The 8,135-nt window shown below is 39.5% G+C and overlaps 1 long non-coding RNA gene across 1 annotated transcript; it reads left to right on the top strand.

Annotated features, from left to right (window-relative positions):
• The first annotated feature begins 1,130 nt into the window (after positions 1-1,130).
• LOC140725927 (uncharacterized) lies at positions 1,131-5,699 on the top strand. Its single transcript, XR_012098526.1, has 3 exons — positions 1,131-1,265; positions 4,240-4,372; positions 4,798-5,699. It is a non-coding gene; the product is annotated as an uncharacterized lncRNA (long non-coding RNA).
• Positions 5,700-8,135: the final 2,436 nt, after the last annotated feature.

Below are 8,135 nucleotides of genomic sequence, written 5' to 3'. Positions count from 1 at the left end.
GTATGTCAGCAAAGACTCTTGAAAATTTCTACAAACAAATCAAGGAGAGCTGGTTGCATTTCCATCTGGTATGGAGCGGAGACTGCACAGGATTGGGTGCATTGCGAGCACTAACCTCCCCAGCATCGAGGACATCTTCAACAGGCAATGCTTCAAAAAGGTGGTGTCTATCATTAAAGACCCCCATCACCCAGAACATGCTCTCTTCTCATTGTTACCATCAGGGAGGAGGTACAAGAGCCAGATTCTATCCCACTTCCATTCCTGAAACTATTATCTGTCTGAAAAATCTTGCAATTGCCATATTAATAGTATTTGTACCAACAAATGTGTGTGAATTTTTGTTTTCAGTGATGAACTTGGTCAAATCTAAATGTTGTAGGATGCTTGCTGGTGAAACTAGTGCTATGTGCATAGTTCTCAAAAGAACCAAATACAAGCTGGATATCAAATATTTGTGATCATTAGTGTAACAGCATGAGTCTCACCGAGAGCAAAGTGGGGTTCTTTCCCTTTCCTTGATCTTTAATGCATTTGCACCAAAGCTTATCATTTCATGTTCACACTTCTTATGTAACACATGCAGTACAATAGCAATATTAATTAGAAGTGATCTTATTTTTAAATTGTCTTTGTAGAAGATCAATATTAATAAATTTTAACAGGCATTCTAAAATGCTTCATTTACTTCAATCTGTCTCTGTTATAGTTGTATTAATAGCAAAACAGTGAATACTCGTAAATAATCTACAGGGCTCCTTCCTTTCCCTTAAATATTATTTTTACTAATTCATCCCTCAATGGTAATCTCTGCTCAAAATTACCATGGCTCACAAGAGGATATTTTAGAAGATTACTGCTCTCAGAAAGGTTCATCACTCCTTTCTGACTGTCAGTTTATATTTCTGTGCATGCCATTGGAAGAATGAATGATTTTGATGGGCAGACAAGAGAACTAGAAACAATATCCAAACTTCGATTTCATCAGCAAATTTTACATCATTTTATCTGATGTTTTATCTTAATATCTAATTGGTGTTTTCGTTACTGCTCCAACAGTATTTCTTGTTGTGATTACAATATCTTTATTTTACCCAACCCCAACTTCCCCAAATAAGGTTATAATACAAACTAGCAGGATATATAATTGAAGAGTCAAACTGAATTCCAGTGATTTGTACAGGGGGAGCGGAATCCAAGAATGAATTGCTCAACTGCCGTCACCATTCTGCTGTTGTTTGGGTATTGTGCAGCTTTCTCCAACGGTAAGGAAAACATTCTGCTCTTTGTAATTACTGTCATCCTAAGAGTCCACCCGGGATATAGAACATTTCCTTCTGATTCTGCACAGTGAGTGGTTTTGATTCTCTGAACGCAAGTACATAATTTAAACTAATCCTTTAGCATGGTACCGAGGGGTGCTGCACATGAGCAAATGATTCAAGATGCAGCAACAGATTTAAAATGAAGACAAGAGGTATGTGGGATGTGAGGAGCTTTTTTATGCTGGAAATTGCTACTGGCATGGAATTGAATACCCCTAACACTGATGAAAGAAGATCCAATTGAAATATTACATAGTCAGATGGATAGACATGATGGAAAATAATTTCTGGGCTAGAATTGGGCAGAATGGTTAAAATGGATTCCTCTACAGTAAGCCAGAACAAGCTGAATGAGCTGAATGGGCTGTTTGTGACATATCTATGAATAGAGTGTTGGCAAATTCATCTTTATATTTTGTGCAATAAGAGTAACAGGTGACATTGTGTGAGTCCTGAGCTGACAGTGGCATCCTCATCTCCAAGTTAGAATCTTGTTTTTAGAATCCCATTCTAAAGCAAATCTTCAAGATGAAACATTAAGGAACGCCATCTCAGGCAGATGTAAAAGGTTGCATGTCGCTACTTACATTATTTAAATTACTATTTAATTCTCTGAGTCCTGACCACCATTTGTTTTCAAATTCATGTTCAAGTTCAGTTTATTGTAATTTAACAGTACACATGTACAACACCAGAGGAAACAACGTTCCTCCGAACCAAGGTGCACAACACAGTGCATATAACTCACACACAAATCACATGAAGTAATATTACCACAAGTAAATTAACAAATAGTGAAGTGCATATAGATACAAGTTAAAAAGTAAACAGTGTAATTCTACTGACGCTTCATACGTGATGAGACGTGGGTGGTGGCACAGCAGGATGCTCAGTTGTCTCAGGGTCTGGGGGAAGAAGCTGTTTTCCATTCTAACAGTTCTAGTCCTATTCAACACTACCTGGTGCCTGCTGGTAGGGGATCAAAGAAGGTGAAATGGATAGGTGGGATCACTGACAATGCTTAGAGCCTTGTGTACGCAGCTTCCTGATAAATAGTTCTGATAGGTGAAGGAGAGACCTTAATAATCCTCTCTGCAGTCCTTGCAATCAAAAGTGTTAATCTTGTCATTTAAATCATTTTTTTAGGAGCACACTGTACACAAATCAGCTGTGTCACTCCTACTTTCCAAATGGTTATAAAGCACTTCTGGATATCCGAAGGCATCATGAGGTATAATTAAACTGAAAGAAGAAAGAACTTGCCATCTGATAGAGCTTGGTACACCCCCAGGCCTTTCAAAGGCGGCTCGCTTCATCTGATAGATCTGCATTGGCATTGTCTTTATAGCAGTAGCTACAGCCTAGTTGGCAATGAATGGGACAGAACGTACAGATAAAAAAGGAAGCAACTTTGATCCCAATAACTTGGACTTTGTTGCCAGTATTTCTGCAGTGATAGAGCTAAATTTTAAATCATTCCCATGACACAGAACATATATTGGAATATTGTGTGTAGCACCATTAAGTGACCATTTTTTGTACAATTTCTAGTTAATTAAGTTATCTAGTTAATTAAGCCTTAATCTAGTTAAGGCTGATAATACAGAATCTGAGGCCACAAACCAGGCACGCCCAGGATCCTCTTCAGTTTGCGTATAAGGAGAAGGTGGGAGTGGAGGATGCTATCACGTATTTGCTGCACAAATCACTCTCTCACCTAGATGGGGTCAGTTGTGCTGTGAGGATTACATTCCTTGACTTCTCTAGTGCCTTTAACACCATCCAGCCCAAGATCTTAAGGCACAAACTAACGGAGATGGGAGTAGACTCTCACATGGTGCATTGGATAGTGGACTACTTGACAGATAGACCTCAGTATGTGCGGTTGGGAGACTGTAGGTCTGACACGGTGGTCAGCAGCACAGGAGCACCGCAGGGAACCATACTCTCTCCGGTCCTGTTCACCCTGTACACATCAGACTTCCAATATAACTCGGAGTCCTGCCATGTGCAGAAGTTCGCTGATGACACGGCCATAGTGGGGTGTGTCAGGAATGGACAGGAGGAGGAGTATAGGAAACTGATACAGGACTTTGTGATATGGTGCAACTCAAACTACCTGCGTCTCAATATCACCAAGACCAAGGAAATGGTGGTGGACTTTAGGAGATCTAGGCCTCGTATGGAGCCAGTGATCATTAATGGAGAATGTGTGGAGCAGGTTAAGATCTACAAGTATCTGGGAGTACAGTTAGATGAGAAGCTAGACTGGACTGCCAACACAGATGCCTTGTGCAGGAAGGCACAGAGTCGACTGTACTTCCTTAGAAGGTTGGCGTCATTCAATGTCTGTAGTGAGATGCTGAAGATGTTCTATAGGTCAGTTGTGGAGAGCGCCCTCTTCTTTGTGGTGGCTTGTTGGGGAGGAAGCATTAAGAAGAGGGACGCCTCACGTCTTAATAAGCTGGTAAGGAAGGCGGGCTCTGTCGTGGGCAAAGTACTGGAGAGTTTAACATCGGTAGCTGAGCGAAGGGCGCTGAGTAGGCTACGGTCAATTATGGAAAACTCTGAACATCCTCTACATAGCACCATCCAGAGACAGAGAAGCAGTTTCAGCGACAGGTTACTATCGATGCAATGCTCCTCAGACAGGATGAAGAGGTCAATACTCCCCAATGCCATTAGGCTTTACAATTCTACCGCCAGGACTTAAGAACTTTTTAAAAGCTATTATTAATGCTTTTTGAGATAGTGATTTAGATGCATATCATATTTTTTTACTGAGTTAAGTATTGTATGTAATTAGTTTTGCTACAACAAGTGTATGGGACATTGGAAAAAAGTTGAATTTCCCCATGGAGATGAATAAAGTATCTATCTATCTATCTATCTATCTATCTATCTAATTTTGCAGCTGCTCCTCGAGATGAAAATGAGAGTCTACGTTGTCACTGTATCTATAAGGAAGAAAGAAAGATACCCACCAGGCAAATAACAAAGGCCATTATCTATCCCAGCAGTACAAGATGCAAACATACAGAAATAATGTAAGAATTAATGACATACGTAAATATTTCATACTTGTATTTCCACAGCAGTTTTATGATCATCTGCAGAAATAGTGTAAATATATTTCTATCCATAAGCAAACTACAAGGGTAGAAAGGGCAATCAAGAGAGTCTTTAAAGAAAGCTAATTCCATACTGTGGTAAACTTTGTATACCTGTCTGAACACACCCCTGCTGACTGCTCCTGTGGCTCCTCCCACAGACCCCTGGATAAAGGCGATTGGGGCAATGCTCCTCCCTCATTCTTCGACATGGTCGTGCTCCCTTTTTCGCTGTTAATAAAAGCCTATCGTTCACTTCCAGTCTCCTAGAGTTATTGATGGTGCATCACATACTTAATAAATAAAATGCTGTGGCAAAGCTACATCACCAAAGAGATGTAAAATCTTTCTTTTTCTTTCAGAGTGACAATTACATCTGGTGATCAAATCTGTGTGAAGGTGACGGCTGCTTGGGTGAAGAATCTCATTGATTACTTATTGGAAAATTCAACAGCAGGGAATATATCTTAAAGTGATTCAGTGTTATCAGATTCAGTCTCTTTTATTTATCAAATGAAATGCTTGTTTATGTCAACAACCAACACATCCTAAGGATGTGCTGGGGCAGTCTGCAAATGTCGCCACATTTTCCATTACAACAAAAAAAATCCTTTGGTGGTGAAACATTCTTTATGCTCTCATTGCTGCAAACTGACTATAATTCTGGGAACATGTTGTACATCCAATGTAAATTGCTCATTGTCATGTACAGCCTACTAAAATTAGCTATAAATGTCTGCCACTATTAAGAAATGTCAGGCTAAATTTGGACAAATTGGTGATAAAACCTATTTTCCTCCAGGCTTAATGTGGCATTTGTCAGGTGTGCTTGCTCTTCTGATGATGATCACATTTAGCCGGACTATACAAAACTCTGGCTCATTCAATGATCAAACCAGAATATTATTTATGGACTTTACAGCATGTTTTCTTTCCACTGAGATTTCTCTGAACAAGCAGGAGAATCCTCAGATAAACTCCACCTTCCTAATGAGGTTTATGGTGTTAACTCATCAAGCAATAATTAAGTTATTGGTGTAACTGTTTATGGCATCAGAAAAAATCTAGCTTTATAGTCTGGCCAATGACAGAAAATGCCTATAGTACAGAACTGGCTTTTTGTCCTGTCCCTTCATTAAATTCATACCCAAGTTCTCATTGCACCTGTCATAGTAGTCACCATTCTACTAATAACCACACAATGATCAGCACTGAAAAATTATGAGCATGAAATATTTGAATAAACTGCTTTTGGTTACAACAATTGTATTCTGGACATCATTTCACTGAGGGTCAAGAAGAGAGAAATGGAACACAAAGGCTAAGAGAATTCAATTTGGCCAGTATGAGATGTGCATCTTCTGTCGATCACAATTGTGTCAAACAAATGACTAATCCATTGCTCAGCAAAGGTACAGCACCTTGGTTTAAAAGTATGAATGTAGCGATAGTTCTACAGACCTATCCTTATTCTGGGCTTTACTAAAGTATAATTATGCATCGTTGTGAAATGTACCTGCTAACTGTCTAGATACATGAATCACTACAGAAAGCAATTTGTGAGACAAACAATATGTTGACTTTATTGCAAAATGACTTGAGTGGAAAAAGTTGGTGCTGGATCCTAGCTATTCAGAACCCATTTCAATGAGTTGGCTGGAAAGAACATGTGCGAAATGTATGGATGTAACTAAGCTAGGTGGCTCTGTGTACTGTGAGGAAGATGTGCTTACAATGGAAACTGTGCAGAGATTCACCAGGAAGTTGCCTGGATTCCAAAGAACTGCGGTCACTCGAAGGAAGACATTTCTCCCCATCAGTCACAGAACCAACAGCACAGCCAAAGAGAAATCAAATAATGTAGCACATCTACAATCCCACATTAACTGTTGATGCATATAAGGGATACACAGGGTCTGGGTAACATGTTTGCATTGTTCTGATTAACAACTCAAATCCGTGATCTATTCCATTATAATTACAAATCCCAAGGTAAGAAAAAAATCATATTATATCCACAGAGCACATTGCTGGGCAATATGTAATTCTACACCCTAGGTTACTTTCTTTCCCTGCCTTGTATTGGAATCAGCCAAGTCATCCTCTGTGATATCAGTAAATTTGTCTCTCTTCACTAATGCAGCCTGACTTACTGAGCAGTATGTGTTACACCTCTCACATTCCTCCTTCTGAGTCCACTCTCTCTGACCCCTGGATCTAGGCAGCGTAGCAAGAGGAAACAATGTTCCTGTATCTAACCCAGCAGGTGACAAAAGAAATTTTATCTGCTTCAATGAGATCAGATCTCATTCTTCTGAACTGCTTAATCTCACTTCTTTGGACACAATTCCATTTCAGGAATCAATCTGAGTTCATTGCACTCCCTCTGCCACAAGATAACCTCTCCTAGACAGGTAGGTAATCCGTGCACATAACATTCCCGATCTAACCTCAGCAGGGACATAAATGTTAGCTGTTCTGTCTCTCTACCTTTGCACTCAAACTCACTTGCAATAAAAACAAAGAATTGCCACTTGCCTTCCAAATCAGTATATTTGCAGAGTTTGATAGTTAGTCTGAAGTCAGTGAAAGGCTTGTCGCTGTGTTGTGAGTCCAATATTCTGTAATGGTTTACTGCTAATACGTTAACTTCCAGTGATCTGAGTACAATAAAGAAAGACCCTTTGAATACATAGTCTCTCACTACTTAAAAGATACTTTACTTTCCAATGGTTAATAAAGTGGATGATCCCACATTTATCTTCCACGTGACTCGTGAATGGGCTGCACAGAGACTCAAGCTGTAAATGTGGCTAGTCTTAATTTATCAGTAAAGTCTCTCTGACCTCAAAGTACATCAAGATTATATACTATTTAAGAGCAAAGATAACTGCTGGTGATTGAATAGAATTTCACTAGTTATAATTTGTTTACTGCAATATTTTGGGTTCAGACAAATAGTTGTATTAAATTTAAATAGCAGAACATCTTTGTTGGGATAAAGTAATTCATGTGGATGGTCTAAAAGCTTCTGAGGCCAAAATTCCCAGACACTCAAAATTAGCTTTGCGAGGGATGACTCCCTGGATACATAAATACATAAATTATTGACTGACAGAACAAATATAGCTACTGTTATGTTTGATGTGGTAAATGATGAAGCAATCAGCCTGTAACCTCCCTTGATCTCTGTGCGAATGGACATCTTGGTTTTAGACTTCTGACAAAGGCCTATCTAATCTCAATCGACATTAATGGTTTCATGCAAACTCGCGACTGTCCACTTCCCTTCAAAGATGCTGCCTGACCCATTGTGTTCCTCCTGCTCCTTTGTGTGTCAGTGCAGGTTTACAGTATCTGCTTTCTCCTAATGTCTATAGAAGTTTGATGCCTGGTTTGATGTAGTCCAATTGACATAGTAACACCCTCAAGTTTGGCCAGTCTATATGAGAGTTGTCTCAAGGTTGCAGTTTACAAACAAGATCTCTTGAACTGCCTCCAACTGAGGGCCACTAGCCAGCACTCTCTTTACTTACATCACTCTCCATTCTTATTTCAACATGCATTAATGCCTATAGCTTACTTCTTCATGAAGGCTGGTTCAGTTTGTATTCATGGCTCCTATGGCTTACACTTTATATGCTCTGGCTTGAGGCTGCTTCTCAATAACATTCACTCACTTCCCTTCCTAATATCCTCC

Source organism: Hemitrygon akajei, chromosome 4 (assembly GCF_048418815.1).
Source record: "Hemitrygon akajei chromosome 4, sHemAka1.3, whole genome shotgun sequence".
NCBI classification, from domain to species: Eukaryota; Metazoa; Chordata; class Chondrichthyes; order Myliobatiformes; family Dasyatidae; genus Hemitrygon; species Hemitrygon akajei.
This window is presented reverse-complemented; position numbering and strand designations above follow the sequence as displayed.